Source organism: Palaemon carinicauda, chromosome 35 (assembly GCF_036898095.1).
Source record: "Palaemon carinicauda isolate YSFRI2023 chromosome 35, ASM3689809v2, whole genome shotgun sequence".
Taxonomy (NCBI): domain Eukaryota; kingdom Metazoa; phylum Arthropoda; class Malacostraca; order Decapoda; family Palaemonidae; genus Palaemon; species Palaemon carinicauda.
Window position 1 is genome coordinate 699,514 of NC_090759.1, and position 10,892 is coordinate 710,405.

Genomic DNA, 10,892 nt, shown 5'->3' on the forward strand with positions numbered 1-10,892 from the left:
GCTTCATTATTAGATATCATTTTCTTTTCTTCATTTGTTGATCCCACTAAAAGGGTATCAGATATTTATCTCTGTGGGTTTATATTTTTTTCATTTGAAATAATAATTTCAATTTTGATTGAAGAATATCTTTTTCTTTTTCTTTGATTTTCTTTTTGGGTAATTTTTTAAAATTATTTAATAAAAAAATATTGTCGTTTTTAAATTATATATATATATATATATATATATATATATATATATATATATATATGTGTGTGTGTGTGTGTGTGTGTATCATGCCCACAAACATATATACCTTGTTATATATTCTTTTTCAAATCCTAAGAGCAAATCTTTTTAGATAAGTCACACGTTCTCAAAAAAAAAAACATGACTACTAAATCAAAATTAAATTTTGTAAATGATAATAGTAGTAGTAGTAGTAGTAGTAGTAGTAGTAGTAGTAGTCGTAGTAGTAGTAGTAGTAGTAGTAGCAGTAGTAGTAGTAGTAGTATTAATGGCGATAATTATATTAATGTTGAATACCAAAATGAAAATTCAAAACACAACACTAATTATCTCAAAGATGATGATAAAATAGGAGAGGAAAACGACAACAACGACAACAACAACAATAATAATAATAATAATAATAATAATAATAATAATAATAATAATAATAATAATAATAATAATAATTATTGTTTTAGAAAATTGAATTGTGATCATAGACAACATATAAAATATAATATAAATGAACTAAATAACATACATTTTCACATGCGAGAACTGAAAGTCAAGATTACTAATCTAATTGAAAAAATTGATAATATTTGTTCATCTGAAAATAATATTAATAATAATAATGATAATACAATTGATATTTTTTATAATAATCCTTTATTTTTATATAATACCCCATCACCATCCTTTTTATTTACATCATCCTTTTCTTCGTATATCATGCCCATAAATGAAAATTGCGACCCAAAACAAATACATCAAAGCTTAATTTATGGCTATTCAGATTACTATAAATTTATCATTGGTAAACGTGGAAAAAAAATTAATAATTTAAGAAAAAAATATAATGTTATTATTAATATACCTGATAAATATCCATCAGAAAATCAAATAATTATAATAGGTCTCTGTAAACTTAACGTACTAAATACCCACATGAAAATTTTGAATACTATTGCATGCGCCCTGAATTTTTCTAATTAATAATAAAACTTTTTATGTGTATATATAGTTAATATACTGTACACATTATACAAATAATTGTCTATTTTAAACAATTCACATTAATTTTCCATTAGATATATTTGTATGAATTTTTTCATATAAATTTTCATATTATGATATAGATATCGCCGGCTTAATTTTACTAGGTTGAATAATGGTATAATAATGTTTTATACAAATAAGACAAGGAATCAAAAGTGGAAGTATGTGAATAAATGGATATAAATGCTCTGGTAAACAATTAGTTTTAGAATTTTTATTGTTTGCAGCATTTATTGAAAAGGCATGAAAAATATTCCAATATATTGGTCCCCAACTTGCCGGTCCATATAATTCAGGGGGCAACATTGAATAGTTAGAAAAAACTGTTTGATTAACATAGTGAATTGAATGTGGAGGAATTAATGAAACCTCTTTTATTGTATCACAACATCCTGTGTTATATAAATTTTCGGATAATTCTTTGAGCGTGTACACTTTTTTTTGTGAATAAAATTTTTTGGTAATTATGTTGACTACTTTCATTTTCTAAATACCATTCCAAGAAAAGGTGTTCAATTTCTGTTTTTTTATTTTCTATATCCTGGGGATTGTTGTTGTTATTATTATTCTTCTTAGTCAATAAAACAATTTCCCGTAACTGTTTTTCAATTTGTTGGGGACTCTTAACCTGAACTTTATAGCTTTCGTTGTTAATTATTGTGTTTACTAAAACCTTTAACATTTCAAAAAATCTTTTAATTTGATTTTTAATTTCTAATAATTATAGGTTATTATTGTTTTCATATGAGTACCATCTTAAAATAGAAAATATAGAATTTGTAAAAAATTCAGGGAAACATAAAATGGCTGGGTATTCTTTACATGATTTTAATTTATAGAACATTTTCCAATTAAATAATAACTGAATTTCACCTTGTGATGAGATGAAATTAATAGGAAAATTAATTGTTTTGGGCTTCATCTTTTTTTATTATGAAAATTATTTATACTAACATAGTATCGTTGTTTACTGCTTCTACAATGGTTTGTTTTATTTCATTATCAGGATTCATTTTTACAATAGTATTGATAAATGCCTCTCGAAATTTAGAAATAAACATCGTCTTCATGGTTTGATTAATATATGTATATATATATATATATATATATATATATATATATATATATATATATATATATATATATATATATATATATATATATATATATATATATATAGACAAATAAATGCGGTTCTAGTCTCGCATACATGATAACTTCCCCTTTTCCACCTTTCTTCAAGTAATATACTCTATCAATGTTTCCTACATCAAATTTAAATTGAGTTAGATCATCACCTTCAATAGGATTATATATGTAATCAAACTCAACATTGAAATCAATACCCTTTATAGCATTTTCAAATTCATCTGGATAGGCAATGTGATTGCAGTTACTCCTATATCTATAATGGATTGCTCTAGGATATGGCTTTAGCTTCCTTACCCTAGTGTTATTTAATTTCAGGTTATTATAAACTGTTTGCCTCAGCTCATTTTCAATATAAATAACCTGAAGCAATAAATTAGGGTCTCTTGCCCAAAAAATATACCCTTCGTTTTCAAGTCCATCATTCCATGTAGCTCCGTGCATATAGAAATACAATACCAACTTCTTATTTTTTAAATCATTCATTCTTCCAACTATCACACACTCATTTACATCTTTATAAAAGGGCGATTTTCTATGGTGTAAATAATATAGTCGATCAGTGGCATACACATTTATATATTTTAAATCAAAAGGGACATCTGCTTTATCGACATCTAAATAATAATGAGAAAATGAATATTGTTGGTGTATCAAGAACGGGAAACTACATTTTAAAAGATCTGTTGGGGTATTTATTCCTTCGTGGTAACTTTTGAAATTATTCATTTTTCAATATATAAAATTTTATATTAATAAATCATGAAAACCCTTCTCTGTTTATTAGTCAACTTCTTCAATGGTTGGGTGGAATTGATTATTATGTAAATTTGATTAATTTGCCCCAAGTATATGTTCATTATCATTTTTTATTTCTTTTAATTTATTTTCATAATCTTTTTGTTTAGCAGAGGGGGTTTCATCAATCCACTTGAGAGTACTTTCTAATTTTGATTTAAATATATCTATATTGCTACGGTTATTATCTATAATATTATTTTGTACTTCTAAGCAATATGATTCTAATTTCCATTTAGCTTCTATATCATTTCTTAATTCCCGGTCTTGAGCAGCATACATTTCAGCTTCTTTGATCATTCGATCTACCTCTTCTTTGTTCAATCTTCCCGAGTCATTAGTTATAGTAATTTTTTCTGATTTGCCGGAAGATTCTTTGGTTGCTGACACATTTATCCCATTAGCGTCAATATCAAATGTAACCTTGATTTTAGGTATACCCTTGGGTGCCTGGGGTATATTGTTTAATTGAAACCCCCCTAAATAATTATTATCTTTAGTTTTAGTTCTTTCTCCTTCATATATTTTAATATTAACACATTCTTGGTAATCACTATACGTAGTGAAGTTTTCAAATTTGCTAGAAGGAATTGTCGCGTTTCTTTCAATCAAGGTAGTCATAATATTACCGGCAGTTTCAATACCTAATGAAAGGGGAGTCACATCCAGTAAAAATAAGTCTTTGATATTATCAGATTTATCTCCACTGAGAATGGCAGCTTGAATGGCAGCACCATAGGCTACAGCCTCATCTGGATTAATCGACTTATTCAAATTCTTTCCATTAAAAAAAGTTTGAAGGAGGTTTTGTATTTTTGGAATATGCGTAGAACCTCCAACTAAAACAATTTCATCGATGTCACTCTTATCGAGCTTAGCATCAATTAACGCCCTTTCAACTGGCACTAGAGTGTTTTTGAATAAACTCACACACAAATTTTCAAATTAGCACGAGTAATGGTAGTATGAAAATCAATTCCCTCATATAGCGAATCAATTTCGATTGTCGCCTGTGTAGATGAAGATAAAGTTCGTTTACCAGTTTCACAGGCAGAATGAAGACGCCTTAATGATCTTTTATTGTTGCTTAAATCTTTTTTATATTTTTTGTTGAATTCTCGCGTAAATTAATCTAATAAGATACTATCAAAATCTTTTCCCCCAAGATGAGTATCTCCTGCTGTTGATTTAACTTCAAAAATGCCATCATTACTAATATTCAATATAGATACATCAAAAGTCCCCCCACCTAAATCAAATATTAAAACATTTTGTTCTTTTGTATCATTATTTAATCCATAAGCGATGGCGGCGGCTGTGGGTTCATTAATTATTCAAATAACATCAAGTCCAGCGATGGTCCCAGCATCTTTGGTAGCCTGCCTCTGAGAATCATTAAAATAAGCCGGAACTGTAATAACAGCTTTATTTATATTTCGTCCCAAATAATTTTCAGCAATTTTTTTCATTTTTGATAATATCATAGAAGATACTTCTTCTGGGGTTAACACATTTTTCTCTTTTTTATGTTCGACTTGTATTTTTAGTTTATTCTCTTCGTCAATAATTTCATAGGGTAAGATTTTAATTACTCGTTGAAAGCAATCGTCTATATAATTTCTGCCCATTAATCTTTTTACATCAAAAATGGTATTTTTTGGATTCAAAGCACATTGATTTTTTGCCGCTTCTCCAATAAGTCTTTCAGTGTCATTGAATGCAACATAAGAAGAAGTGGTTCTATTTCCTTGGTCATTAGCAATAATTTCAACTTTTTCATTTTGAAAAACAGCAACACACGAATAAGTAGTTCCCAGGTCAATACCAATAACTGGAGAATTATTATCCTCCATTACTAGAATATTTAGCTATCAACTATATGTTACTTGGTCGTAAATTAGAAGTCTAATGACGTATTGCAGTTCATATTCTAGGGTTTATATACATATACAGATGTACAGCTACTATTACATATAACTGAATAACAGTAACAATAAAATAATTATTTAAAAGTTATTAAAATTTAACAAAATTCAAAAAAGTTAAGGTAATATTTTGCGTGGTTATGTTTTTTGTGTAACACTCTTAAATTATTTTTTGTAATACTATTAATAAATACATTAGTTACCGCAAAAAATCTTTTATTTGTCATAAAAAACGATTATTATTTGTTTTAAATATATATTCATGGGCGATATCAATCTATTTTTTATTAACCTACTCATAATTTTTCATATTCCCGACAATTATTTTTTAATTGAAAAAATACGTAAATTTCAATAAAAATTTCAACAAAATCAATTAATAAAACTTTGGAAAACTAATAAAAAATTTTCATAATATTACTAACGAAGTTCATAACTTGCTTTTCTTTCGGTTAACTTTATTTTTTTGTGGTTAACATTTGTATTATATTTTTTCATTAAATTACATTTTAGTTAACAATATTACCGTTTGGATTCATAATATTGAGTTCTAGTTAATAACATGACATATAAAACTATTGAAAAATAAGAAAAAATATTTTAAAAAATCAAAATATGTGTATTTTATGATATAAATGTAGTTTTATTAGATAAAATGGACATTTAACAGGAAAAAAAATAAAAAATAGCATTTGTTATGACAAATAAATTAGGTTTTTGTAGAAAAAATAGAAAATATAAATGTTTTTGTATCATCAAAAACTACTTTTTAATTACAAAAATGAGGGTTTATATGAATAACTTTAAAAATATTTAGATAAACAAGTATTTTTTATATAAAAACCTAGTTTTTATAAGAATAACACACACACACACACAAAAAAATCGAAAAAAATAGTCTAAAAAAAAAAAAAAATTTTTAGTACAAAAAAATTAATATTTTTTACAGAAAAATCACAAGACACAAAAAAAATTAGAATATATGCATTTTTTTAATATAAATGTAGTTTTATTAGATAAAATGGACATTGAACGGGGGAAAAAATAAAAAATAGCATTTGTTATGACAAATAAATTAGGTTTTTGTTGAAAAAACAGAAAATATAAATGTTTTTGTTTCAGCAAATACTACTTTTTAATTACAAAAATGAGGGTTTATATGAATAACTTTAAAAATATTTAGATAAACCAGTATTTCTTTATATAAAAACCTAGTTTTTATAAGAATAACACAAAAAATAAAATCGAAAAAAATAGTCTGAAAAAATGGAAAAAAAACATTCTTTAATACAAAAAAATTAATATTTTTTACAGAAAAACCACAAAGGACACAAAAAGAAAATTAGAATATCTGTATTTTTTAATATAAATGTAGTTTTATTAGATAAAATGGACATTGAACGGGGGAAAAAAATAAAAAATAGCATTTGTTAAGAAAAATAAATTAGGTTTTTGTTGAAAAAACAAAAAATATAAATGTTTTGTTTCATCAAATACTACTTTTTAATTAAAAAAATAAGGGTTTATATGAATAAATTTAAAAATATTCAGATAAACAAATATTTTTTATATAAAAACCTAGTTTTTATAAGAATAACCCACAAAAAAATTAAAAATTGAAGAAAAATAGTCTAAAAAATAAAAAAAAAACATTCTTTAATACAAAAAAAAATTAATATTTTTTTACAGAAAAACCACAAAAGACACACAAAGGAAATTAGAATATATGTATTTTTTAATATAAATGTAGTTTTATTAGATAAAATGGACATTGAAGGGGGGGGGAATGAAAATAGCATTTGTTATGACAAATAAATTAGGTTTTTGTTGAAAAAACTGAAAATATAAATGTTTTTGTTTCATCAAATACTACTTTTTAATTACAAAAATAAGGGTTTATATGAATAACTTTAAAAAAATTTAGATAAACAAGTATTTCTTTATATAAAAACCTAGTTTTTATAAGAATAACCCACAAAAAAAATGTAAAAAATTGAAGAAAAAGTCTAAAAAAAAAAAACATTCTTTAATACAAAAAAAATTAATATTTTTTTTACAGAAAAACCACAAAAGACACACAAAAAAATTAGAATATATGTATTTTTTAATATAAATGTAGTTTTATTAGATAAAATGGACATTGAACGGGGGGACAAAATAAAAAATAGCATTTGTTATGACAAATAAATTAAGTTTTTGTTGAAAAAACAGAAAATATAAATGTTTTTCGTTTCATCAAATACTACTTTTCAATTACAAAAATAAGGGTTTATATAAATAAATTTAAAAATATTTAGACAAACAAGTATTTTTTTCCAAAAAACATAGTTTTTATAAGAATAACCACAAAAAAAAAAAAAAAAATCCCCCCAAAAAATCTAAAAATAAAAAAAAAAACATTCTTTAATATAAAACAAATTAATATTTTTCACAGAAAAACCACAAAAGACACACACAAAATTTTTTAGAATATATGTATTTTTTTATATAAATGTAGTTTTATTAGATAAAATGGACATTGAACGGGGGGGACAAAATAAAAAATAGCATTTGTTTTGACAAATAAATTAAGTTTTTGTTGAAAAAACAGAAAATATAAATGTTTTTCGTTTCATCAAATACTACTTTTTAATTACAAAAATAAGGGTTTATATGAATAAATTTAAAAATATTTAGACAAACAAGTATTTTTTATAAAAAAAACATAGTTTTTATAAGAATAACCACAAAAAAAAAATAGAAATCCCCCCCAAAAAAATCTAAAAATAAAAAAAAACATTCTTCAATACAAAACAAATTAATATCTTTCACAGAAAAACCACAAAAGACACACAAAAAAAATTTAGAATATATGTATTTTTTTATATAAATGTAGTTTTATTAGATAAAATGGACATTGGACGGGGGAAAAAATAAAGAATAGCATTTGTTATCACAAATAAATTAGGTTTTTGTTGAAAAAACAGAAAATATAAATGTTTTTTGTTTCATCAAATACTACTTTTTAATTACAAAAATAAGGGTTTATATGAATAAATTTAAAAATATTTAGACAAATAAGTATTTTTTATAAAAAAAAACCTAGTTTTTATAAGAATAACCCACAAAAATATAAAAAATTGAAGAAAAATAGTCTAAAAAAAAAAATATTCTTTAATACAAAAAAAAAAATAATAATTTTTACAGAAAAACCACAAAAGACACAGAAAAAAAATTAGAATATATGAATTTTTTAATATAAATGTAGTTTTATTAGATAAAATGGACATTGAAAGGGGGGGAAAAATAAAAAAAAATAACACCTAATACGACAAAACAATAGGTTTTTGTTGAAAAATCAGAATATAAATGTTTTCGTTTCATCAAATACTACTTTTTAATTACAACAATAAGGGTTTATATGAATAACTTTAAAAATATTTAGATAAACAAGTATAAAATCGCACTCGTTATGACAAAAAAATTAGGCTTTTGTTAAAAAAGCAGAAAATCTAAATGTTTTTGTTTCATCAAATACTACTTTTTAATTACAAAATTAAGGGTTTATATGAATAAATTTAAAAATGTTTCGATAAACAAGTATAAAATGGCACTCGATATGACAAGAAATTAGGTTTTTGTTGAAAAAGCAGAAAATATAAATGTTTTTGTTTCATCAAATACTACTTTTTAATTACAAAAATAAGGGTTTATATGAATATCTTCAAAAACCTTTAGATAAACAAATATTTTTTATATAAATTTTTTTTTAATAAGAATAACCAACCAAAAAAATATTTAACATAGGTTTAACTAGTACCCTATAAAATGATTTTCTTATAAAAATAGCAAACACGTTATAATGAACAGTGACATTTATTAAATCAATGATATAAAGTCTATTTCTTTTTCTGAAAAATCATTTATTTGTTGAAAATTGGGTAAAGTAACAATACTTTCTCTGCCAACTTTGTTTGTATATTCGGTTGTATAATATTTAAAACTTTCATTCATGTTTTTAGAATATTGATAATATATAGTGAAAGTAAGAATTGATGAATGTAAAATGACATTTAATACAATTAAACATATATTGTGGTTTTGTGTAAAAAAACATTTAGTAATAATTACATCTTTGTTATATACAACATCGTGTTCTGTTGTAGATTTTTTGGATGAATTATCTTTATATAAAAATACTGAACACGTTGTGGATTTATTATAGAAAAATAATTCAATGTTTTCAGATATAACCGAACGCCAACTATTATTGCAGTTAGCATTTAATGTCCTATTCCTCAAATTTGGGTTCGTGTGTAGAATAAGTAAATCATTAAAAGAATTTGTAAAATTACCTGTCTGATTTTCTTTGAGGATAACATTATTGGGTCCACATAAAAAACATATACCGTTAGTTATATTACAATTTTCTATGTCCACCAAATCTATAATAGTTGAAAGAATGAAAGTAGGCGATATTGCCTTAGCCAAATAAAATGAATTATTTTGGTATTTTTGTATAGCGAACATAGTATTATACGGCGGAGGATTTTGTAATGGCAATGGAAATAATAATGGCATCAAAAGTGGGTAATAACTATATAATTCATACTCTACACAATATTTTCCTTTTTTTAAAGCATTTACCCATATAGGAAAAGGCATGGAGTTTGTAGGAAGTTTCAATTTATAAGGCAGATGCTCGGGGTAGGATAATGGATTAGGCTCTGAACGAGTAATTATTTTCTTGATGGCATTTAAAGTATTGTTCATTTTATAGATTAAATTCAAATCTATATCCAATATAAATGCGCTTTTCATAAATCTTTCCCACCCATTATATAAATCTGGTAAACTATAAACCAACGAGGAAAAATAAGTATAACAAGTAAAATTATTGTAATATAAACCAAGAGGTTTGTGTCGATTAACAACCTCAAAAAATGTTTCAAATTTGTGAATTATTGGTAATATATAATTAGTTAGTTTCTCATCATCAAATTTTTTTTGACATATAAAATATCCATGTATATTTTATTAAAGTTGATTTTATAATATATAAACCGCCTTTCATTTTCATTGATATAATCTCCAAATTATACACGAAACGGGGATATATTATGTTTTGTTTCAAATTCAACTTGTGCTCTACTTGAATTTAAAAAAAATAAAAGTAACAATGATAATATAGAAGGTTTTCTATACATTGGTCCGTTAGATTGGAAATAATTAAATATGAGAAAATGATATATTATATATACATAAAGTTTTTTAATCATATATTTATTAATAAATATATTTTAATTTGTTTTAAAGTAATTTTAACTAAATTAATAACGATAACAAATATTTTTGTATAAAAATATTTATTTCAAATAAACCATAAAAACATAAATAAACCAACAGACGAGTGGGTTACATAATTACTAAAATGGATAGCCTACATAAATGTTTATTTTGCATAAAGTCTTTCAATAAAATAATGTTAGCAATATTTCTCGTTTTGTTTGTTGCTATTTTGATTTATATAGGACTCAAATATATTACCCCTAACATAAATAAACCAACGGACGGGTGGGTTACGTAATTACTAAAATGGATAGCCTACATAAATGTTTATTTTGCATAAAGTCTTTCAATAAAATAATGTTAGCAATATTTCTCGTTTTGTTTGTTGCTATTTTGATTTATATAGGACTCAAATATATTACCCTTTGATGTAATTTATGTCGAGGATTGGTTTATACATATTTCATCTAAATAATATAT

The 10,892-nt window shown here is 24.0% G+C and overlaps 1 pseudogene; it reads right to left on the reverse strand.

Annotated features, from left to right (window-relative positions):
• Positions 1–3,255: 3,255 nt before the first annotated feature.
• Positions 3,256–5,072, reverse strand: LOC137627585 (heat shock cognate 71 kDa protein-like; annotated as a pseudogene).
• Between the last annotated feature and the right edge of the window lie 5,820 nt (positions 5,073–10,892).